General features: G+C 40.7%; 1 protein-coding gene and 1 non-coding gene across 2 annotated transcripts in view; one reads left to right on the top strand and one right to left on the bottom strand.

The window, feature by feature from the left end:
- Colec12 (collectin subfamily member 12) overlaps nt 1-25330 on the top strand; it is a 187393-nt gene that overhangs the window by 66564 nt on the left and 95499 nt on the right. The gene's annotated exons all lie outside the window — the stretch shown is intronic.
- Nucleotides 13572-13677, bottom strand: LOC114614096. The gene has a single exon (XR_003710275.1). It is a non-coding gene; the product is annotated as a U6 spliceosomal RNA (small nuclear RNA).

Here is a 25330-nt window from a genome sequence, read left to right as displayed (position 1 = left end):
AAAGAAAGAAAGAAAGAAAGAAAGAAAGAAAGAAAGAAAGAAAGAAAGAAAGAAAGAAAGAAAGAAAGAAAGAAAGAAAGAAGGAAAGAAAGAAGGAAAGAAGGAAAGGAAGAAAGAAAGATTGTAACATTTGTTTTTGGAAGTCCCCTCCCAAAAAAAAAAAAAACAAAAACAAAAAACTACTCCATGTAGCATAGTTTTGCTCTTTGTTATGTGTTAATTTTGATTCTCAAGTTGAGGGGGTCTAGAATCACCTAAGAGACACAGCTCTGGACATGACAGTGGTGGACAGATGCAGTACACTAACTGCTACACTTTCATCACTGCTATGGACTCCTTACATTGTGAGCAAACTATATTCTTCTCCTTTAAGTTGCTTTTTGGCGGGTATTCTGTCACAGAAGGAAAACAGTGTGAGTGCATGTATGTAAAACAATGCAATTTGTATACAAATCTGTGAACAACATTTACTATCTTCCTTGTGATAAGTTAAGATTCCAAGATGTATGAGACATAGTCTGTGCTCTCAGAGCTCAGGTGAAGATAGGAAGACTCGAGAAGGATAAGGTGGGCAGGTGTGTGAAAAAAAAAACAGTCAACAGTCAATGGCAACAGCCCAGCTATAGGGATCTGTACTCTTTGGAGAGATGGGGAAAGGCTGCTATAGCTAGAAGGAAGGGTGAAAATAAGCAGAATGGGAACACAGTACAGAAAAAAGCTGGATACGAGACATATTACTAAGGCTTTCCCTGGACCAGAAGGAAGAATGCTTTCTCCTTACTTGTAGAAGAGAAGGAAAACAGCATGCTTTTAAAAGAATGTGTTTTGTGCTCATTAAATTTAGAATTACAGTTGAATTATTTCTCCCAAGAGCTGTTAGAGTTCTAACCACCAGTACCAATGAATATGGTGATATCGTTTGGAGGGGGTGGTGGAGTAGGTGTGTAGGTTTGTGCATGTCAAGGTCAGGGAATAATCTTGCCTGTCATTCCATAGGTACCATCAATCTATTTCTAAAAGGTCTTTTACTGGCTTGGAAATCAACTAGTAGATTAGGCCACCTTGCCATTGCTGGGTTCTGCCTCTCCACAATGATTGCAAGCCTGGCTTTTTGTTTTGGGTCGGACTTAGGTCCTCATGTTCACAAGGGAAGTACTTTAATGACTGAACTGTCACTCCAACTGTGGAAAGAGAATCTTTACAGGTGATGAGATTGGAATGAAGTCATGGGCATGATCATGGATTTATATTTGTAGTCATACACATGTGGGGAAGACAAAGGCAGAGAACTGGGTGAGGTAAGAGAAACCACTGTGCCAAAGATTGCCACAAACCACCAAGGTTCACAGGCTCAGAAGTTCTCAATCCTACCAATACTCTACTTTTACATTTATAGCTGACATGACTGCTGAGGAGTGGTGGCTTTCTGTTGCTTGTTTTCACTGCTGAGGATGTGAGTGTTACATTATATCATTTTATTATGGCTTTTGTTACAAATTCTTCATAAACTCAGTAGTATACACACAGTTCTGGAAGCCAGAAGTACAATCTGTTTCACTGGGCCAAATTCAAGACTCAGCAGGGCTGATCCTTCTGGAAGCCTCAGAAAGAATCCATGCTTTGCCTCTTTGAGTACCTGGTGTCTGCTAGCATCCTCAGCACCTGGCTCCTCACTACACTAGCTGCTCTTGGGGACCTACTATCCTTCCCTCTGTGTTTGCTAGATGTCCCCCCTCACTTCTTCTTGTCTCATAAGGACACTAGTTTGTATGGTTAGAGCCCACCAGAAAACCCAGAATGATCCTCCATCTCACAATCCTTAGTTTTATGATGTTTGCAGAGACACTTTCTGCAAATACATTTCCAGTTTCAGGGATTAAAGCTAGTATCTTTTCTAGATTGTTACCAGCCTATCTCAGACATTCTGACACGTAAATAGAGCTGGCCAGTGGTCAATAAGATGATTCTGATATTAGTAGGAGCAGAAAACAGTTCAAGTGTATTCAAGAGTGAAATCTGAGGGGAGACTATGACTATTTTTTGTGAATAGGCAAGAGAGAAGATGGAATCAGTGACCACTCAAAAGACACAGATGCGGGAAGACAGTTGAAATGACTGAAAAAAAATTCTTATGCTAGTTTTCTGATACTATAACAAAATCCCTAGGGCTAGGAAGCTTTATAAGGAAAGTTCATTTTGACTCACAGTTTTCCAGGCACAGGGACAAGGGGCTGCATCTGATGATGGCCTTGTTCTTGCCAGGGCCTAAAGTAGCCCACAGTATCACTTGGCTACACACAGAGCACCTGTAACCTGTGTGTGTCTTCTGATCCTTTCCCGAGGAAGCTGCCAGTATTGAATCTTGGCAGCTCTACCAAGATGGCCTGACTGACTTGAGAGAAAGACAAACTTTGTGGCTGCCACTTGGGTGTTGGAAAGCATCGGAATTGTAGTCTCAGGACCTCTGCACTTCACCATAGGCACTTTGGATACATATTTTCATGCCACTGTTCCCAGAATCAGACCTCCTAAGCAATCAAATCAAATCACTTTGATGGTTGGCTGCTTTTGAAAAAGGCTTAAACAAAATGGTCTGGCCTGTATAAAACTGACCATTGTATCTTTTCTTTCCATGTGATTACATTCTTGGTGCATTTTGCTGTAGTAGAAAAAAATCCCATAGCTTTGTATTTAGTAGAATAAGAGAGGACAGGACCTTTTGCTTAGTTTTGCCTTTACATATGCTGTGTATTCCTAAAGAGATCCAAACACCAAAGTAGGTTCTCCTTGTGATAATGTCAAGTGTATATGAAAGAGAAAGGGACATTTTACATCCCATTTTTTACAGTGGCTCACTAAGAGCAGTATAGGTTCTCAGCACACAGGGTCATGAACTGCTGTTTTCTTGTAGTATCTCTGGTGGAATTTGTTTTCTTGGTCTGGCAAAGAAGTCAAATTCTATTTGAAATACTCATGTGGGTGGCCTCTGCTCAACATTTCCAGAAGGGAGGATCATACTGCTTTCTCTCTAGTCCCTGAGAACCAGAGGAGGGCCACGATGTTGGGGGTAGTGGTGGTAGAAGGGATGCCTAATTGGCTCTGATGAGCTCATACCCACAATAAAGTCACTTCAACATAAACAATTCTTTGACAAGTCATTTGACTTTCAGTTGCATATATAAAAGGGAAATTATGTACTTGTTGGTTAAAAAAAAAAAGCCAGGGAAAGCATGGATGCTTGTGCCATCTGTGCAGCACGATCTTTTATTGGGGGAGATTGAATTAATGAAACAGTTACAGAGAAAAATCACAGTAGATTTAAAAAGTAATTCAATGTGTGACTCTCTCATATAATGGCCATATAGAGTGAAATCTCCAATTGCTCAAACCAAAAGGAGCCCATCAGCAGAGAGCAAAAGCAGTATAAATTGCCAGGAACAATCATTAAGATGTTACTGAACACCCAAAGTCATGGAAGTCAGCTTTCCAGTAGTATAACAAAATAAACTACAACAACTAGCTTACAAAGAAGAAAGGTTCATTGTGGCTTACAGTTCCAGAAGTTTTGCTTCATGGTCAATTGACCCTGTTGGCTAGCACCTGTGGTGAGACAATGGTGGTGCCCTTTGCTCATGCTAGTCTAGAGGCAGAGAGATGTAGGGAGAGGGGATAGAGGACAAAATGGAGTGAAGGAGGGAGTGGGAGAGAGAAAGAGAGGAAGTAAGAGGGTAGATGGGGAGAGGAACAGTGACCCCTAGACTATCTCCTTACATTTCCACCACTTTGGACAGTGCTATTGGCTGGAAATAAAGCATTTACTGCATGGGCCTTTGGAGAATATTGCAGATCTAAATTATAGCCCAGGAAAACTATCAAGAGACAAGTACATATGGTTTTTAAAAGCATATTGACAGATCTGTGTGCCTTAGGACACCTAAATTTCAAGGATAAATGGGGAAATTTTGGGCCAGTGAGGGAGAAGTCAGATGGGAAATGTGGAGAAAACATGCCAAGTTCTGTTTGCTTTCAGTAGTGTGCAGCGTGTAAATGATTGGCTGACACAAAGTTGAAGGGTAAGTTAAAATCAACTCCATTTCTTCTAATGAGAAAGAACCATGTGGGAGTTTCAGAGTATTTTATGCAAATAGTGATGGAACTCACAGAGAATTGGAGTTGCTGTAGAAAACATCAGAATCTTCTTTTTCATTCTTGTTTACTTCATGAATTCATTCACAAACACGCGCTCACACACACACAGAGACACAATGTTTGCACATCACATACTACAGTTGATAAGTCTCAAACTCTGGGAAAAATGGCTGCAGTACCAGTTTAACATCAAGTGGGCCTGGCCACCAGGTTGTCCTAGCATCCCTCTGTCCCTTACCTGTTACAGTGTATGGCTGGCATACCCTGCCCTCTACCCCTTCCTCCCCAACTTTCCAGCTGAGGGGCTGGGTTTCCCTTACCCCAGAGGCTTTTCCCTATATAATCTAGCCATTTTGATTACACTCCCTTTTTTACCCATTGCCCTCCAGGCTACTACATCTGGTTCCCCTCTCCCTTCACCTTCCCACTCTTTTCCCATGGCTCAGAGTCAAGTCCACTCTGGACTCTCCCAGATGTCTCTGCCTCTGACATGCCCTCCCTTTTATCTACAATGAATCCTCCGCCACCATACCTAGGAGCAGTCATGTTCTTCTCTTTATTTCTTTTTATGATTCAACAATAAAAATATAAATGTTAGAGAAGTCTTGATGTTCCTTAAAATTGAATATAGACTTTTTTGTAGTGCTGGGGATTGAACCCAGGGCCTCACATGTTAGGCAACTGTTTTACAACTGAACCACATCCAGAGCCACTGAATATAGGTTTTAGATATGAACTAGTGATTCTACTTAAAGAATATATATATATACATTTTCTTAAGAATATATACAAGAGAGAAGTGACAACTTATATTCACATAAAAATGTGTTTGTTATTCATAATAGCCCAAAGTATCAACCTAAGTATATCCACTAGCTATAATGTAAGTGATAAACTTAATGTGTTATAGCCATATGGTGGACTTCTCCTTGATCAGAGGGAGACAGAGACAAAGACAGAGACAGACAGACATGATGACACATGTTGCAGTATGGTAAAGCCTAAAAGATATTATGCCAGCCCAGAGGGGCCTGCCATGGTAAAGGCCCCAGAGTTGATCCTCAGTGCCAGAAAAGACAAAGTATTGTGCTAGGTAAAACAGAAGCCAGACACAAAAGACCACATGTCATGTAATTCCATTTCTGTCATGTGCCTTGGACAGGCAGATCTCTAGAAAGTAGATTAGTGGTTGACTGCAGCCTGAGGTCTTCTCATGGGTGCAGGATTCTACCTAGTAGGGTAAGAGTGTTCAAACTTAATGATGATATTAGCTGTACTACTCTAAATATACACAAGCTAATGATTTTATATGTGTAGTACTATATTTTGTAAATTGTGATTGATTGTATGGTGTGTGGATTAAATATGAATTAAACTATTAAGTCAAAAAAAGATAAAATTTAGGTCCACTGCATGACTTTCATAATTCTGAATAATTGGGCTAAAAATAAATGATCTGAAATTATAATGTGGATGGTATTCTCAGTGGATGGCTGCTGGGAGAGCAACACCCCCACAGGGGTGGGGCCCACTCTGAGACCTACAGTGCACAGAATCTGCTGATGTGTGTTTTGCCACATTGGGAGAACAAGTGCATGTTATTGCACTCTATGGCATGGGTTTTCCTATTCACTTCCCCAGCAGCTTTGTTAGGCCAAGCTTAGGTATTTGTCCTAGTAAGCAGACTGTCTGCCTTGTTTAGTGTCTAATGTTGGGATAGCTAAAAGGGTCACTGGAGATGTGAAAGACGATTGGTCTATCCTGTCACCCAACATAGGCAAAGCATCTCTAATATAAAAACCTGAAATGCAAGAGTCTTCAAAAATTGAGAAATTCTTGAACACTTACATGACATCACACATAGAAGACTCCATAGATGACCTCAAGTGAGGGGTTACCATAAAAAACATGGTGGTCCTAGATTCCCATGTAACATTGCTTTTAGGCTCTACGTATAAGTGCATCTGAAGCATGAGTAAACTGTTTGAACATGAACCCATCCTTAAGATAACAAGTATCTGCAAGTATTCTAAAAATTCTAAAAATAAATCTAATCCCAGACATTTATTGTTGCAAGCATTTTAGATACAAAGTTTTCAAACTGTGTAGCCTTTGTCTGAATTTCATCGGCCTTATTGCTCTATGAAAGCAAGAAAGGAAGGATAGAAGCAGCTGTCCCTGTGACACAGTCCTCCTGCCTTGTGTGAAGGGAGCTGGTCAGACCTGTTGCTAGAGAGGCTGCAGAAGCCACATCAAAAAATGAGATGAGAGTTACCATACAAACTGACTGAAAATGAGGGAAAGAGGACAGAGAATACTCTAGAAATAGATGTGTCTACTTTGGAGCACATTATTGGAGACAACAGTGGTGCATTTTGAAAACAAGGAGTCATAGAAAGAAGCATGTGTTGGGCAGACAATGGACATCGTAATTAAAGTTGAATTGGTGACCTGTCTCATAAGTAAATATTGAAAACATGAAAAAAGCCACAGTAGACAATGGAAGAAAGAAATTGCTGACTCTTTTGTAAGCTCTTCACTCTCTGGCATTATACATGGCCTCATGTCCTTACTATAAAGGAATATAATACTACATTCTAACTCAGAAAACTTTGTCTAAAAGAGAATTCTTCCCAGTCCTCAGAGTCCATTCATCACAGTCCATTATTTTTCAGACATTATCTTACTATGTAGCCCAAGCTGGCCTCAAATTCACTGCAATATCTCCCTGCCTCCTTCTCTTGAGTACTTTGTTAACAAGTGTGTCTGGCAGAATTGCTAGCATATGCTTGCATGCATGATGTGTACATGCTTGCATGTGTACATGCTCCATGTTTTTTATTCTTTGTACGTTCACCCATCTGACGAATATCAAGTGCTGAAGATAATGGATTAGTTGGTATGCTTATTGGGTAATAACATGAAGAAAACAAAGAAAAACTTAAGGCAGTCACAGTTTTTAGGAAACACATAGAACCTGCATATATAGCTCAGGCTGGCCTCAAACTCATGGTCCTGTTGTCAGCCTCCTGAGGCCTGGGATTACAGGCATGGTCCTCCACTCCTGTTTGTAACACTGTGGAAGTTTAGGCAGAGAACTCTGCACTGTGCAGTGAGTGCTATAGCTCACCAATAGGAAAGGAGAGGCAGAAGGTACAGATGGCTCCTCACACTGCCTCTTCTGGATGAGGCAGAAAATAACTGCCACTTCCTGTTCAGAGTTAATCCTTCCCAACTCCTTTATGATTATTCCTTCCCTGTACTTGCAGCCTGATGGTCCCACCTTTAAGGACCTCATCACCTAACTTCAGATATGGCTTGTGTTCAGTTTGTGGCTTCTAAAAGATCCAGTGAACATTAGTAGAATGGGGTCATCAGGCATTCTGGAGTGAGAACCTGGGATCCTCTTGTAGCTCCTTGGCCTCCTTTTGATAAAATAAGCTAAATATGATATCTACATCTGTGAGGTACTGAACATAAAACACAAATGTTCACTTCAGATTTGGATATTTAAAAGTCATAAATAGTTGGCAGAAAGACAGAGTGTATTAAAATTTGGAATAAGTTGTAGCTCCATGATGTAGTACCACTATGTTTGAGCTGTGCTTCCAACTCTGAAGAGGAGAATTCAGAAAAGTGAATTATTAGTTCGTAGATCAGCCTGAGCATTACAGCATGACTTTGTGCTGGCAATCTTACAACATCTGAAATCACTCAGGGCTGTTCTTTAAATATCTAATAGTCTATCTCTACAATAAAATTTTTTTTTAATTTTTTAAATGTGGATTTTTACATGTGCATGTAGCACATGTGTCATCTTACCCCTTTCATAATTTTTTTTAAACTCAGAATATGACATGGAATTCAGAGGTGAATTGTAATTGATGATATATATGTAACATATGTGTATATACTGTGAACTTTTAAGGTGTATTTCTTCAGAAATATGTGTCCTGTGTGTTGATCAGTAAGAGCTTTAAGCTATGTTTCCTGGGTCTATTTTATTAGTTGAAGAATGAGAGAACATTTTCCTCCTTGAACTTGCAGCTCATGCACTATGAACTTTGAATTTTGAAAAGTATCTGGCCATAAATGCATGCTGCTGCTGTTACTATTATTTCTCCAAAGTCTATTCTTTTAACTCAAATGCTGCTGCACCGAGTTGACTCAGGCCACACCAGAAGATAGCTTTTTACCACTGGGTTCCTTTTCTCTCCTTTTTAATCGACTTGGAATAGCAGATACACTACAGGGAGTTACTTCAACCAGTTTTCCACAGAGCAGATGACTATACTCACCTCACTTTCAACACCCCCACAGTGAAAATCACCCTTCAAGTGAAGAGAGAGAGACTACAGGAACAGACTTGAAAAAAAACAAATTAGATTAAGTCAAGAGTTATGGGACAGATTAAACTGGGCAGAAGAATTCCAGAGAATTGGAGATGGTGCACAGGTTGTCACCCTGAAGCTATTTTATCTTGGGTCATCTATGATCTCTTCCAGCTGTGAACATGTCTGCTGTGGCTCAGATGGAAGACCTTGATCTTTATGTTTCACAGTCCGTACAGTGAATGCAGGATTGGAACTTAAATCTGTTCCTTTGCTGTCTTAGCATCAGCATTTAATGGAGTTGTTCGTGGGCCGCAACATACTGCTCTGTCCCATGATTTCCCCTCGGTATCTGTTGCCTTCCTCCCTCCACTTCTGCTCTCACTTCCTCCTGAGTTTTTCTTTGTGTCACTTGCCTCTTCCTTAAACTCTGGCATTTTGTTTTGAGCTTTGTCCCAAATAATGAACTAGCAATGTGGGGAAAAGATAGATCTGATGCTGTTTATCTTTTTTTTTTTATAGCAAAGTCAACTAATTGACAGGTACCTATTACATTTGTGTTACATATGTCAATTGGTGACTCTGACCTGTGAGATACTCAAAAGAAGAAGAAAGAATGAGCCTTCATCTCAAAACACTTCATCTGGATATGGATGAGTGGAGAACACATGCTCTATCATCACAGAGCAACACAGTTCCTTTCATGGCTGTCTAAAGGAAGACAGCGTTTATTCTTGGATATCCGTAAGAGTGACTTTTGGTTCAAATGACTCCTGGGAAGGCTGGACATACAGACTGCAAATACCAATTCAACAAAGATGTAATATCTAGACCAGATCTATATTTATTTTAGTTTTCAGAATGCCATTTTTTCCTTTATTACCTATTAAATTATCAGATAACTGCCTAAGAAGACGCCCCCTATCTAGTACCCAGGAAGAAGAGAGTCTATTTGAGCACATATTTTCAAGATTTTAAAGTGTGTCTGTTGATTGGAAGTATACATATTATAAACCTTCCATCATATATGTAGTAAACAGTAATATTCAAACCAAAATAATATGCTGACAACTTTTAATATCAAACATATAATAATTCTAATAACAATAAACACCCAGACTGCTATTTACTTGGGATGACTTAAATTTAGGCAATTTCCCAATTTGTAGATATAAATAATCCAACTTTAAGATACCTCTCTCAGCTGGGTGGTGGTGGCACACGCCTTTAATCCCAGCACTTGGGAGGCAGAGGCAGGCGGATTTCTGAGTTCAAGGCCAGCCTGGTCTGCAGAATGAGTTCCAGGACAGCCAGGGCTACACAGAGAAACCCTGTCTCGAAAAACCAAAAAAAAAAAAAAAAAAAAAAAAAAAGATACCTCTCTCATTGTAGAAGTTTGCTCTGACACTGATTTGGCACTTCCTGTTGCCTCTGATGTGCCTTAGAGACAGGACTTTAAACTGTCTGCATACTACACTCTGGTCAATATTCTGGAGTCAGCCTACCAATAGCAGCTTTGTGCCTTCAGCCTAAGTGTACTTACCAAAGTATTTTTTTTTTTGCAGTTTCCTCCAAATTTTATAATCCCCCATATCAGGGTAACCCTTTATGCTAGTCTCTAATCTGCTCTATTTTCCCTACAGATAACAGGAGTGACACAGAACAGAATTTTAACCACTAAGCAGGGCTCCTTAATGGACCCAAATAAATTGTCCAAGAATAGTGTTATGATCAAGAGTTGATAGCCAAGATGTTACTTGTTTCTAGCTGTCATACCAAGTACATTAGTCACGGATTCTGACTTAAATTCTGTCTAGAGACAGCACAGACATATGGAAAAGGAAAAGGACGAGGTGAATAGTTATTAAGAATATCTGGCTGCCAGAAACACAATCAGACTATTATGGACATTTACTTCATACAAGGTGAAGAGTCTAGATGTCACTCTAAATTTCTGTCATGTGTTTTCAGGACATTGTTTAGACTGACCCATCAAAAAGAGTATTCATTATTTTTCAACACTTTTTATGTCTTGACAAGATGTAAACCCGATATAATATTAGGATCCAGATGTTGAAGGTACTGAGGTATTTTTATAGAAGTGGGCAGAATTCTGAATGCTTCCCTTACTTACCTCTTGATATTCAGAGAAAGCCAATGTATAAAAAGTCTGTGTATGTGTGTATGTATGTACACCTCAGTGGGTACACATACACACATACACACACACACATACACGGGGGGAGGGAGGGAGGGAGACAGAGAGAAAGAGAGAGAGAGAGAGAGAGAGAGAGAGAGAGAGAGAGAGAGAACTTTTTTCTCATCTTTTTCTAAATTCAACAGAATTTTATTTTAGTGGCCTTAAAAGAACATTCATTATAGGCAAGAGAGTAGACTTTTATAAAATTTATATTTGTGTTTACATGTGTACGTGTGTACCCACGAGGCTAGAAGGACACATTGGATCTCTTAGAACTAGAATCACAAATGTTTGTGAACTGTATGAGTTGCTGTCACCTGAATCCTCATCTGACAGAGCAATAAACACTCCTAGACCTCTCCAGCTTCAACTGGGCTTGGTGCTAAAATCTTTAAGAAACTCAGAATCCAGAGCTGGGTGGATACCGCAGTCAGTAAACTGCTTGCCTCAAAAAATACGATAACCTGAGTTTAATCCCTAGAAGCCATATAGAAACACACACACACACACACACACACACGATTCTTGATAGCCCTCTTTTATATTCACAGATCTATAGAGGTGGGAACAGGAGAATCCCTAGGGTTTGCTGACTAAACAGTCTAGCCTAATCTGGAAGTTATAGGCCAATGAGAGATCTTGTCTCAAATGAGTAGATGCTTAGGGCACACTGCTCAGTGTTTAAGAACACTGGCTACTCTTTCAGAGGTCAAGTTCAATTCCCAGCAACCACATGGCAGCTTACAACCATCTATAATGAGATTCTGATATGCTCCTCTGCTCGTGTATAGGGGTACATGCAGACAAAGCACCCATATACATAAAATATACAAATAAATGAATCTTTTTTTAAAGAGTAGATGATCTCATTTTGAGGATGACTAAGTTGAGCTCTAGCTTCTACGTGTACATGTTCACACATACATGTATACATGTGCACCTGCATACATAGTAACCCACATGTACACATGAAACCCAACAAGAGAAGTATAAGTGAAAAGAATTATAATATCAAAAGTAAATACAAAATAAACACCCCAGTACTGCTAGCCAAAATTGGAGAAGTGAGATGAGATGAATGCTTGACATCCAAGAGGTATAAATGATAAGAGTGTGGGTTGGTCTGGAGTAGGTTCAGGTAGGTAACTCATGGAGCTGGCAAGTGAATAGTGACAGGGAAATGACAGGGGGAAAAATCCCTTACACAATCATTGGGTTGAAGTGGGTATAGTGTAAGATCAAGGTAACTGGTGTGTGTTTAGTTAGGCTTCAAATATGTCCTTTAGTGTCTGTTGTGATGGTAGTGTGGTCATGAAAGTAAATGGAGATGGCCATTGTCTCAGTTAGGGTTTCTTTTGTATGAAGAGATACCATGACCACAGCAGCTTTTATAAAGGAAAGCATTTGATTGTTCTGGCTTACAGTTCAGAGGTTTAGTCCATTGTCATCATGGCAACAAGCATGGTGGCACACAGGCAGACATGGTTCTTGAGAATTAGCTGAGAGTTCTACATCCAGAGCTGAAAGCAGCAGGGAGAGCAAGTGGGCCTGGCTTGAACATCTGAAATCTCAAAGCCCACCCCCAGTGACACACTTCTTCCAACAAGGCCACACCTACTCCAACAAGATCATACCTCCTAATAATGCCACTCCCTATGGTCCTACAGGGGCCATTTTCATTCAAACCACCACAGACATCTAGAAGGAATTTGACATCAACTATTACGTCACACCAGGCAGAGATTGCAGTAGGCAGAGCTAATAGAGATATTAGTGAAGGTCTCTCTTAAGGAAGTGGCCTAAAAAGAAAGAATGATCTAGATGTTGCTGCTAAGAAGGTGTGCAGGTACAGTAAACATGGACTGTAGGCAGGTTCATAAGTCACAGTTAATTATGCAAACAAGTCATTAGCCCCAATTGTGGAGAACTATCACAAAAAAAGGTGTGATTTGCATTCACTTTTGGGATAATTATCAGTTAGTTTTAAAAAACTTTATCATTTTGGACAGTATGTAGCTACGTTTGATTTTTGTGTCTTCAAATGATGAAACACTTTTGAACCATTGGCTGACTCTCTTAACATCTCTTGTTATCAGTAGAAAGTCTACATTTTAACAATCCCTTTTCTCTTTTCATGGTGAAATTGGCTTAGTGAATTTGGGGAGGCATTTTAATAATGATATATTATTAGGAACAGGAAGACTGACCTTACATATTTGATTTTTTGTTAATTTGTTTAAACAATTCTCTTTAGCCTTTTACATGTGAGTACCATATTTACATCATTGCTGTCATTCCCTCTACCCTTGCAGTTCCTCCTGTGTCCACCTAAGCTTCAAATTCATGACCTCTTACTTTTAAATTTTTCTTACACATGTCTGTCTCTCTGTTTATCTGTCTATATCATTAGTTATCATCTGTCTATCATCTATCTACTCACATAGGTATATGTAAATTCAGCCTAATAAGTCTATTTATCATTGTTTGTATACTAATTTGTTTACAGCTGACCCCTGGGGATTAGATATCCTATCTGGGTGGGGTCATAGCTTGTCCCTGAAAATCAACTCTGTTTCTCAGCAGCCATTTTGCCTGAAGTTCTTCATTTGGGGAAGAGCCCTGTAAAATTTGCTCCACCCACCCCCACCCCTGTCCACAGTAGCATGTCAAACGGTGGTATTGTTGTGCAGGTCTTGTATGTGCCACCATACTTTTGAGGTTTCATGGCTCTAGCTTTCCTGTCATATATGAAAGGCACTATCTCATAGCATGAATCGTGATCCTCTGGCTCTTATAGTCTTCCACCTCCTTCCATGACATTCCCTGCGCCTTAGGTGTAGGGGTTGTGCTACATTGTTTATCACTGGAGTTGAGCACTCCATGATCAGTTAAAAAATAGAGAACGCTTAATAAATCTTCTTATCATACCACACAGGGGCCATGCTCACGTTTTCTATATCATTCCAATCTTAATGTATATGCTGTTGAAATGAGCACTCATAGATTTGCTTAATGATGCAATCTTGGGGTCTCATGTTGACCTTCAAGTAGACTTTTCAGGGTATCTGACTTTCTTTATCCCTTCTTTTTTCATTGTGCTTAGAAGAATTACCACCTTTGTAATCAAAATGGTTTGTAAGTACACACTCAATTTGATGGTGTGACTTGCTTCATTTTTTTTCCTTATAAGAAAAATTGACGAACAAACAAAAAAAAACCCACATTGACTTATTTTCAGCCTCCTGTTGGTATGGTTCAGTGTGTTAAATTTCATCTAAAAGACTACTGAAGGGAAATATTGAGTCTAAGAACAGCAGGGTGAGGCGAGACAGAGATAAATGTTGATTTGAAAATGATCTCCAAACAATTGCTCCTGGTGTAACAGACCTCTTGTCTTTCTGAAAAATCACCACACGGTTGCATATTCATGCAGCAAAAACCATAGGCTAATGGGGGAATTAGATTAAAGGGGAAAGCACCCAAAACTTCACTTTTGCCAGGTACTAAAAAAGAAATAACTTAATTTTAAAAGTTATCAGAGGCCAGTGAGAAGGCATTTGTCATAGAATCTGGTGACTTGAGCTTTCTCCCTAAGTCTCCTGCAGGTTGTCCTTTGACCTCCCTGTGTGGGACATGTACCACCCCCATGCACAAATACATGAATGTAAAATTTTAAAATAGCATGGTTTTATGCAACTCAATGATTTTTAAAAAGCACAATTATTACAGTAAATAGAGTACTTTAAAAACATTGCTTCCAGGGTGGACACTAGGAGTGGTGCAGCTTTTGAGAATTTCTGGGGTGGTAAGAGGCCTGACTGAAATGAGGTGGCTAGTTTAAACAGCAGGTGTGGATGAGTGTAGCTCTGACACTGCTGACCCTGGACAGCTGGTGGATATTAAGGTGCCTGTATGCACATCTTATATTTTCTAGCCTTCCCCAGTTTAGTGAGCTTCCTATGGAAGAAAGGCAAACTTCATACACACTCAAACTGTGTTTAATATATCAGTTGTGTTGGAACAAATTTGTATTTTCAAAGTAGGAGGTATAGCTATAGCAGAATTGATCATAATCTTATCCTTCAATTATTGTCCTTTAAGGAAACTAAGACCTGAGCTGCAGTACATGTGGTGTGGTGGCCTGTTAGTGGCAGAATGAATCATTATTCCTAGGCCTCAGCCTCCTTCCCCCTCAGCTGTGTGTACTCTGTTTCCCCTGTCACCATGTTATATAAATTCCTATCTTAAAAAAAAAACAAAATCCTGTCTGGTGGTTATAGCACACAGACAGACCTCTGAGTTCAAGGCCAGCCTGGTCTACAGAGTTATAGAACAGCCAGGACTACATGAAGAAACCCTGCCTCAAAAATAAGTAAGTAAGTAACTACTGGCCTGAGATTTCCGGGCTGGACAGATGGTTCAGTGGTTAAGAGCCTTGGGTGCTTTTTCAGAGGACCCGGGTTCAGTTCCCAGCACTGACATGGCAGCTCACAACCATTTGTACTCTAGTTCTAGGGTATCTAACACTCTCATATAGACACACAAAGAGACAAAACACATGAAATAAAAATAAAGTCATTTTTTTAAAAAAACTGTATAAAAAAGAAAAAAATATCCTTCCATTCTTACAGCTCTTACTGTTGTTAATTTTCTTTTAGCCCATTTTATAAAAATTAGAATTCATCTAGCCCTTTGATTAGATACTAGCTCTGCGCTGGTTAGCATGGACCATATTACTTATGTTATTGTTGAATTTCATATTTATTTTATTATTGTGTATGTACAGTTGTATGTGAGAATGTGTCCTAATGTGCATGTGAAGGTCAGAGGACAACTCTGTGGAGTGTCATCTCAATTTCCATCCTTACATAGGTTCTGAGGGTTAAACTTGGATCCTAAGGGTTGCATCATTGCTAGATGCACCTCTCTCCACTGGGCAACATCACTGGACCTGGTCAGTATTTTAACCTTAAGATTTCTCCCCAAATTTTAAGCTTCATAACATAACAGCTAATATTTTAGCTTTATTTATCTCCTCATACTACCAAAACTTACTTGCTCCGTGGAAACAAGGTTTTTCTGTTTTAATCACTGCTATATTCTCTGTGACTACAACAGGGAATGCATAGCCCATGGCAAACCTTCAGTCAAGACTGAGTAGCAAAAGCTCCTAAGTTGATCCTCTACAGAACAGATAGCAGTATGTGGAGGACTGTGTGTTTTTAAAAAGATTAGACAAGAGGTGGGGCTAGGTTAGAGCTGAGAGCCTTTGCCAAGCTCGAATGAGGTCATGGGTTCCAGCAACAGCATTTCAATAAGACTGAACACTAACATAACAAAACACAAACTCACCAAAGGTGATTTGGAAAAGACAAAAAATGCTCCTTATGCCCCACAACAGCCAATAGGAGAACAGAATCGTGGGGCACATCTGTTCATTCCCCACTCTTACAGTGCTCAAAATCTCCCATGGTAGAGACTGGGAACACTCACAGTGAGCGTGTCTTCCCAACTCAACTAAGATAGTCTAGATAATCTTCCACCGACATGGCCAAAGGCCCATCTTTCAGGTGATTCTAACTTTTGTCAAGTTGATAACACTAATCATCTCAAAGTGCCATTGGGTTGGCAGTAGTCTTCATGCCAGCATGTTAATAGGCTTGTACTCAGTTCTATTCAGTGCTCAATTGAAGATTATTTATGAATTATACAGCTCAAGAAAGCCTCTGAAGGAAGCAGATGCTCACAGCTAACCATTGAGCTGATCATGGAGTTCCCAATGGAGGAGTTAGAATGAAGACTGAAAGAGCTGAAAAGGTTTGCAGCCCCATGAGGAGAGCAACAATACCAACCAACCACAGCTCCCAGGGTCTAAACCACCAGCCTGGGAGCACATAGGGAGGGACCCATGGCTCCAGCTGTATATGTAGGGGAGGATGACAGTGTCAGGCATAGGTGGGTGAGGAAGTCCTTGGTCCAGTGAAGGCTGGACACCAAGTGTGGGAAATTCGAGGGTGGGGAGGTGGGAGTGGGGGGGGTAGGTGGGGGCACATCCTCATAGAAGCAGGAGGAGGGGGGATGGGATAGGGGGTTCCTGGGCGGGGGGGAGGGAATGGGGTAAGGGGATAACATCTGAAATGTAAATAAACTATCCAATAAAAAATTAAAAAAAAAAAGAAAGAAAGCTTCTGAAGGGCTAAATCTGAACGGTCACACAGGACATCTCTGAATATCAAGATCAAGATGTGCAATCTGTCCACCTTCATCTGCTTGACTTCCAATTCCTGCCCCATTATTAGTCTCACTATAATTGAGTGTTTCCATCTTCAAGGCCCAGGTTTAATAATGGAGGATGCAGGGACCCTCCATAATAGCCTATGATGTCCATTTGGCTTAGTAGGAGTCATCTTTGTTGGCAGTGCTGACTTTGTCCTTCTGCATGTCCTCCTGCATATCCTAGTCTTCCCTGCTTCCCTGTTTGTCACTTTACACATAAGACCCAGGAAGGTAAATGACCCACCTGATCCTGACCTGCAATGCTGGTCTCCCAGTTTGGAGAACAGGGCTTTTTCTGTGATCTTTTGCCTGCTCCTTTCCTCAGCTCACTCTGGGTAGGAGACAGATGACTTTGGATGCACTTCAAGTTGTCTGTGAGTGAAATGTCAGTCAATTAGAAATGCAAATAGTTACAACTTCAACAGTATATGCAGGAAGCTGTTACCCACGATTGTTTGAGTGGGATGACCACAACTGTCTTAGAGCGTATTAATACCAAATATGATAAACTCCTTGATGCTTTGAGTAAGAATGACCACCCCCCACACACACATAGGCTCATATGTTTTACTGCGTAGTCCTCAAGGAGTGACAGTATTTGAGAAGAATTAGGAGGAAGTATATCACTGAGGGTGGGCTTTCAGTGTTCAAAACCCCATGCCAGGCCCTTTCTCTATCTGTGGATCAGGATGTAGCTCTCACCTACTACTCTAGTGCCATGCTTGCCTCCATGCTCCCCACCATGATGATGATGGACTAACCCCTTGAAACTGTAAGCAAGCCCCAGTTAAATACTTTCTTTTATAAGTGTTACCTTGGTTGTAGTCTCTTCACAGCAATAGAACAGTGTCTAAGACACACTCCAAGGAAAAATAGTGATGGCCTCCAGGACAAAGAAGAGAGACGTAATCCTTTTTCCCTTGCTTATTGTGGACCTTGGGTAAGGCATAAGTTATTCCCAAATTCTATTTTCTCACCTACAAAATGTTGACTATAAGAACAAATTAAACACATGTAAAATTCTTACAAGGCTTTTATACTAAGTCTTCAATTAAATACTAGTATAATTTTGATAATAGCTAGCTGTTATCAAAAGGTTACTTTTAAAAGGTAAAATCATGGTTGTGGCAATATCACACAAGGAATCCTATGCATTAGTCAGTGAGGAAATCAGTAAGATACTATAAACAATCAAAGGAACATCCCAAAGTAGATTCATACAGGCAGTCAAGAATGCTGACATGAATTTTCTTAATAGACAGCAAAGAGAATAGTCAGTACCACTGACACTGGCCAAAGCTCATTTACATATCTATAGTTGAGAATCATTGACCCCAGTGAGCTAAGACTTAAAACTGTAAATGCAAAAGCCTTCAAAGTGCACAGACCCATAGAATAAGGGCAGGGTATGAAAGGGAGCAGCTGCTTCCCTGTCCATAACACACCATAACCACCCTGGCAATTAAAAACGGTTCACAGCTATCCTTAAATAATCTAATCTGTATTATTGCTAGTTCTTTAATTATCTCCTAGGAATATTTTGAGGACCAATAAAATAATGGGTAGATATGCCTCTGTTTACAATGCTATTCCGTCTGGATAAGCCCATCATAAACTGAAGATACAGATAATCTACTTGATAAACAGTATAGCTTCACCCCACCCACCTTAAATGTGCACAGAAACTCTTACATGAGTCTACAGTTGAGTGAAATCATCTATCACAAAGCTCTTTCTATAACAAGATATTGAAGCTCATGCAATCTATTAGGTACTGGACCAAATGCAAAATAAAACAATTGAATAGGTACCATCATGAAGCTGACAAATCCTGGGTTGACCCCACTGGTGAGCCAAGGACTATCTGTGTATGAGTCTTGCTATAGCAGCACCCAAGGTGTATTTTACAAAGAGCAATGATGGTATACAAGGAAGAGATGAGGCAGGCCATATTGGGACTTCTTTTCTTTTCTCTGTGACCTTGGACAAATGAACTGACATATTTGTGCCTTTCTTTGCTTAGACATCAGCCTGGGTGTTAAAAGTTAATGACATCTAGATAAAAGAATCTATAGGAAAGTAACCTGGAAAATGAAAAAATACTACTCCTAGAAGCAACTGTACTGTGACTCTGTTTTAGGTTTGTGCTCATTTTTCTTTAAGAACAAGAACCTATAGACTAAAAAGGTGAAGTGGTGAGCTACTGAATGCATGCACAAGGCCATAGTTACTGCAAGTTGTAAATCATATGTAAAAGTCTTTAACTTGGTGATTTATGGCCCCACTGCTAGCCTGAAGTTCATCTTCACTGCTAACCCACATGTTCTGATGGCTCCAGAGAGACATGGGAATGTCACTGACTACAGGGGCCATATGTCTCTAGTTAAATCTGTATAGACTGTATTTCACTCTCCATAATCTTTCTTAGCAAAGCTGTCTCTCCAGTGTCACTTGCTTGTCTTGAAGAAGGAGGCTCAAGAATTCCTAAGAATTGGAAAGGAAAATCTTTAGATCACGTACTCCTTTTGTAGCTCAATTATGGATTTTGTCACTGAGACTAAATAAGCAGAGTTTGGACTGATTCCAGCACACAACCTTGAGTATACAAAAAGGAGAGGGGGCAAGAAAAGGAAGAATATGAATGAGAGAGAGAATGAATGAGAGAATGGATGAGGACATAAACTCTAGGTGGAGAAAAAACCTGTACTGTGGTTGGAAAGAAGGCAGTCCTGCATCAGACACAGTGTTTCTCCAGTTCCCACGAAGACCTGCACCAGGGAATAGAATAGAATGTCTGCCATAGCTGAAGGGTTTGGGCTATGGAAACAGTAGGGCTTTCTGGGTTGCACTGTACTCTACACACTTAAAGCTCTGCAAAAGTCTTTGGAGATGCTGAAAAACAAGGGCAGGTCTCTCTTTACCTGAGTAAACAAGGGTATGTCTCTGTTCACCTGAGAGATACCAACCAAGCCTTTCCTGAGGCAAAGGCTTATTTCAGACTCAAAAAAGAAATCCATCCTTTATTTGACCTATGCTATTTATTATGTGTAGAGACATCAGGTAGTGAAGAGGAGTGAGGTTGCTGGAGCTTGGCTGCCTCCCTCTCTTCTTACCCCTGTGAGGTGATTCCAGCATGCCTTGCTCATATGTGATGTGACATTTCCTACACTGCCTTCTCATTCCTGGACCCATTGCCACTGAGTCTCGTTTTTGGCCCTGTCCCCAGCCCCTGGCACAGATCTGACACACACTTTAGCAGTAATTTTCTGACTGAGCATATTGAGCAGTCACTCCTTGACTGGTCAACAGAGATCTCAAGGCCCAAGACACTAAGAGAAACCCCAGTCAGAACAGTTTAGCAGGCCTACCCTGAGGCCTGATTCCATCAAACTGTTCACCATAAAATGGGGAAGCTTGAGCCCAAATTTCAGTGTTCATAGTGAAACTATTTTCAGCTTTCTCAGAAACAGCATCTGTAAATAATCAGGCAGAAGCCTTTTATAAAACAATGTAGGAAAAACCTCAAGTCCATTCTAAGGCTGCAACATTTAAACAAGATTTTTAACCCATAGGGACGCCAAGATCAACATGGAGCTTCCTGCACATAAAAGCCGGAATTTCATAGCAGTGTGGGTGCAAGAACTGTGATCAAATTTTCCCTTTCCTAAATTATATACTGCTTAGTTTTAATGTGAACAGAGGGCTGGATGGAGATGGGCCTGTGGCTGATGTAAGTTCCACTGCAAACCTGTGGTGTCTGTGGTAGTGGGGATTGGGAGAGTGGTCAGGCTGACTAGGCTGTATGTTGCAAAAAGGTCACTTGTAGGTCATGCTACAATTTAAGTCCTCCATGAAATTTAGCATGGACTTTTATTTTGCATAGAAAAATAATCAGGGACATTATATAATAAGTTTTCATGAGATGACGGTGTTCTGAATGTTGGTTTAGTGACAGTTATTAATACCATTCCAAAGTCCCTTACTTTTTCATCCCTGTTGGATAGAGGAAGAGGTAGTCTTCTATAAGAGATGATATTAAACTTGACTTTTAATAAATTTTACATGTGTGGGCAGGTAGCTCAGTGAGACTACCCACAAGTTTCTGGATTCTACCTATGCACACATACACACCACTGACAGAAACCAACAACAACAGCAATGAAGCCTTTTCTTCTCTCTTAGCTGCATAATTTCTCCCAAGGAAGAGAGACTATGTATGTCTGGAAGAAGCTGCAATGCTCTGTCCACCCTGAGCATTGGCTCATTACTGAATGTCAGTTGTAAATAAGTGTCAAAGCAATGTCCCAAAGCCAGTTTTCCCATTAGGCCAACCCTGGCCAGGGTGAAGCAGCCTGAGTCCCCTAAAATCTCACCTGCAGGCTTCTCAAAGTACTTGGAATTTGTACTAGGAAGAGTCACTTCTAAAGCTCCCCTGGTAAGACACACACTTAGATGGGGAAGGGTAGTGCCTAAACAACAATCATGACACTAAGGTGTTTTAACTTGGATTTATCTGTGAGGGTTATTTTGTAAAAGAAAGAGAGTGGGGGTGAGGGTGGGGTTGGCTCAGTGGTGATGCTCTTGACTGTGGAAGGGTGAAGAGTAGTGTTTCAGTCCCTAGAAAAGCATGCAAATGCCAGGCAGGTATGATGGCTCCTATACTTTTAGTTTCAGATTGTGGAGACCTCATTTCCAGAGCAAAGTAGCTAAAGAAAACAGAACAAAACAAACAAACAAACAAAAAACCTTGCCATATTGGCAAGCTCTGGGTTTGAGAAATTCTGCCCCAATGAAGAATGTGGGCAGAGCTATTGAGAATTGAGTCTCCACATGTATTTATTTGCACACATGTAAACACTCACAAACATGTTCCACACACATGCAGAAACATGCATTGCACATACACATGCATATCATAAACAGTGGAGAAAGTAAAGGAAGGTGGAGACTGGCACATATATCAGTTTTAACTCTATGTATTCTGGATTTGGAGGGAAAGGCCTCATGGTTGTATTTATAGATAGTGCAGTTTCTGCCATGTGTTCTAGGCTCAATAAATACTGTTTCAGCAACTGAGCAACAAGAGGGCAAAACTTTCAGGCTGGTTGGCTGTAGAGCCAGTAGTGTTGTCTTTCTGCAAACTCCAAGAAATGTATATGGATTAAACTGTCTGTAAGAGAATTTTAAAAGAATATTTAATCTTATTTTCAGTAATTCATACCTTTTGTCTTATCGGTGAATGAAAATGAGAATATGACCCCTCCTAGGTATGGCTAAAGAGAAGGTTTTATTATTGTAGATATGGGGGAGAGAATAGCCAGAGGCATCTGGAAGGGTTCAGATGAACATGGCTGGCAGAACAGACCAGGCCATGAGAGGAGGGGGAGTGGAGAGTGAGGGAGGAAGAGAAGGGAGGGACAGGAGAGGGAAAGAAGCAAGAGCAGAGCCAAGAGAGGACCAAGAGGCCAAGAGAGGACCAAGAGGCCAAGAGAGGACCAAGAGGACAGAAAGAGATCCAACAGAGCCCAGAACCTAAATGACTGGGTTATCATAGGGAAAAGAGAGGCTGGGGGATGGAAGGGAAGCTTATGGGCTGAAGAGGTTTGGGATAGGGGACAGGGACGAGAGGTGAAGTGCTGAGGGGAACCAGGACTCTGCAACACAGGTTCTTGTGATTCTGGGAGAGCCTGGAGACCAGAAACCTCTTTGATAGGCTAAAAGGCACTTCACTCAGCTGTTTGTCCCAGATTTCCTTGGAACCTAACAATGAGTACGTAAAAATGTGCACACCTTACCCAACATTTCCAGGTGTGCATATGTAGAGTGTAATAAAGAGAGTCTTTGTGTGTACACATATATTTTGAATAGCTATAGAAAACAGACTTTTATTATTGAGACGGTCTCATTGTGTAGCTCCAGCTGGCCAGGAACTGAAAGAGATCAGTCTGCCTCTGGCTCCCAAATGCTACAGTTAAAGTTATATACTGTGACACTCAGTAAGAATATAGATTTTTAACAGCAGTTATTTCCGAAGAGGAGAATAAAATTGGAAAAAGTAAAAAGATTTTTTTTATACTTTCATCACTTCTCACTGTTTGGATTCCTCATAAAGAATACACAGCTAGCTGGGCATGATGGCAAACTCTATCTCGAAAAACCAAGAAAGGTTTTATATATATATATATATATAAGAGAGAGGGGGGAGGGAGAGAGGGAGGGAGGGAGGGAGACAGAGAGAGAGACAGAGAGAGAGACAGAGAGAGAGACAGAGAGACAGAGAGAGACAGAGACATGCACAGCTCAGAGTTTATTTGTAGAGTGGCAGACATATCTAGATGAGACTTCAGTCAGCAGTCAACCATTGGAGTCACTTAAGCCTCTGACCAAATGAAGAACTTGCTACACTCAATCTAGGTGGCAGAGTTCTTTGAAATGTGTCCATGAGGGACAGATGCAGTATGTCACAATGGGAAGATGCTGATTGAAGTCACTGCCTTCCTAAATTAAAGGCACAGAGGCAGCTATGTAATTCTGCTAATTATACATCCCTCTTTCTCCTGGGTTACTTTGATTCCTTCACATTCGCATCTGTCTCATCAACTACAAGACCATGTGCTAAAAGCAAGCTGTAGAGGAAGATCTAAAAAGGACCCACCAGCCTCAAAGGAAGACAGAAGCACCTCGTTTGAAGGTTCAAAAGCTTCATTATCTAATTTCTGACAGTCATAGGAAATAGTAAAGCATTTCAGGAGAACAGTGAATACCCTTGGTTATGTTTCCCATCTGCCCTCTACTAAGATGAGCTATTAATAAAATATTCTCAGTTTTTATTAGTAGACCGAAAGATTCCAGTTCACCTTGTTTTGCATTAAAGTCTATGCTTGTGGCCTTATTGTGCAGTTTTCATAATTCAGCTATAGAGACTACTCCATTTCCAAAATACACAGTCTTACACAGTCAGTTGTGGTTTTCACAGAAAGGAAGAGATGCAAGGCAGGGCAAGCAGTGGTGAATTAGCCAGTCTGAGTGATTGCTACACAACACCAATGTGTGAGTCTGGTACCTAACAGTGGTATGAGAAAAGGCAGAGAGATTATTGCTTCCTGGGTCACAGGGACCAGATGGAGAAGGTCTGGCTCTTTGGTGGTTAGTTTTCATATCAAAGGCATCCTGCCTAGGGTGTCCTTTGCTATCTTTAAGAATTGGCTATCCCTAGCTAAAAGGGTTTAAAATGTCAAAACATGCAGAAGATAAGAATTGTATGCTATACAAATGAGTGGAGGCTGCTCCTCTTTTCCTAGTCACCTCTGAGGGAGTAGCCATTTGCTAAAATATACAGTCTACAAAGAATTACCTGATGCATTTCACCTCTGGAAGCTATGCTGAGGAACTACTGCTGCTTCTCTCTTGGCTCTCCTGCTTCAAAGTTTTGTTTGGTTTTAACACCCCCTCAACCTCCATACACCCCCAGCCACCACTACTTCCAACCCTCACCCACCCCCAACCCACACCGCCTCCAACTTCCACCCATCCCCCATCCCCAGGGACAGCTTCTTACTCTCTGTCTTAGGTGGCTTGGAACTCACAACATAGCTCACACTGGCAGTAAAACTCCAGGCAGTCTGTTTCTGCACCATGCCCTGCCCCCTTTCTCTTAAAGACTTTTAATGGACATTTTGGAATGACCTTTTTATATTGGACTTTTGGATTTTTTTCTCTCCATTGTAGTTCTGTGATTGATGTTTACCCTTCGTGTATTCTGTTGATTTATACAACATAGTGAGGCTTCTGTCCTTTGACCTTGGCAGTACTGGGAAATGCTATAGTCTAGTCTTGGCTATATACTTACAAGGTCTTCTCACGACTTCTGTCTCTTTTGTTCTGCATGCTGTGTGAGATAGTTTTAACACTGTTCTTTTTCAGTGAGAAAACAGTTACAGAGAAGTTAAGTAAACCTGAGACCTGCATCTGGCAGAGACCTGGGGCCACATCAGAACTTTAACTCTGAATTCTGCTTTTTCTTACTCCAGTCTCCACCACTCGATACCCTGGTGCCATCATGACTTTCAAAGGCTTTGAGTAGCACAATCATGGTGCACTACAGGGTCATCCTCCTATGGGACAAAAATGGAAGACACTCAGAGCTGTTAGAGAAAAATTAAATGATACATCATTGGAGGAAGTTTTAATTTTTTCTCTCCAAGAAACTCTTAACACTGCTAGGTTTTCTCCTGATGCCTGAACAATCAGTTGCTACAGCAATGACCAGTGTTTCTTGGAACTGGCGGACAGAAGCAGATGTGCTGGGTTTTATTAAAAGAAGGAAGGGAAGGAAGGAAGGAAGGAAGGAAGGAAGGAAGGAAGGAAGGAAGGA

This window comes from Grammomys surdaster, unplaced genomic scaffold (assembly GCF_004785775.1).
Source record: "Grammomys surdaster isolate TR1022 unplaced genomic scaffold, NIH_TR_1.0 126298, whole genome shotgun sequence".
In the NCBI taxonomy this organism is placed as follows: domain Eukaryota; kingdom Metazoa; phylum Chordata; class Mammalia; order Rodentia; family Muridae; genus Grammomys; species Grammomys surdaster.
This window is presented reverse-complemented; position numbering and strand designations above follow the sequence as displayed.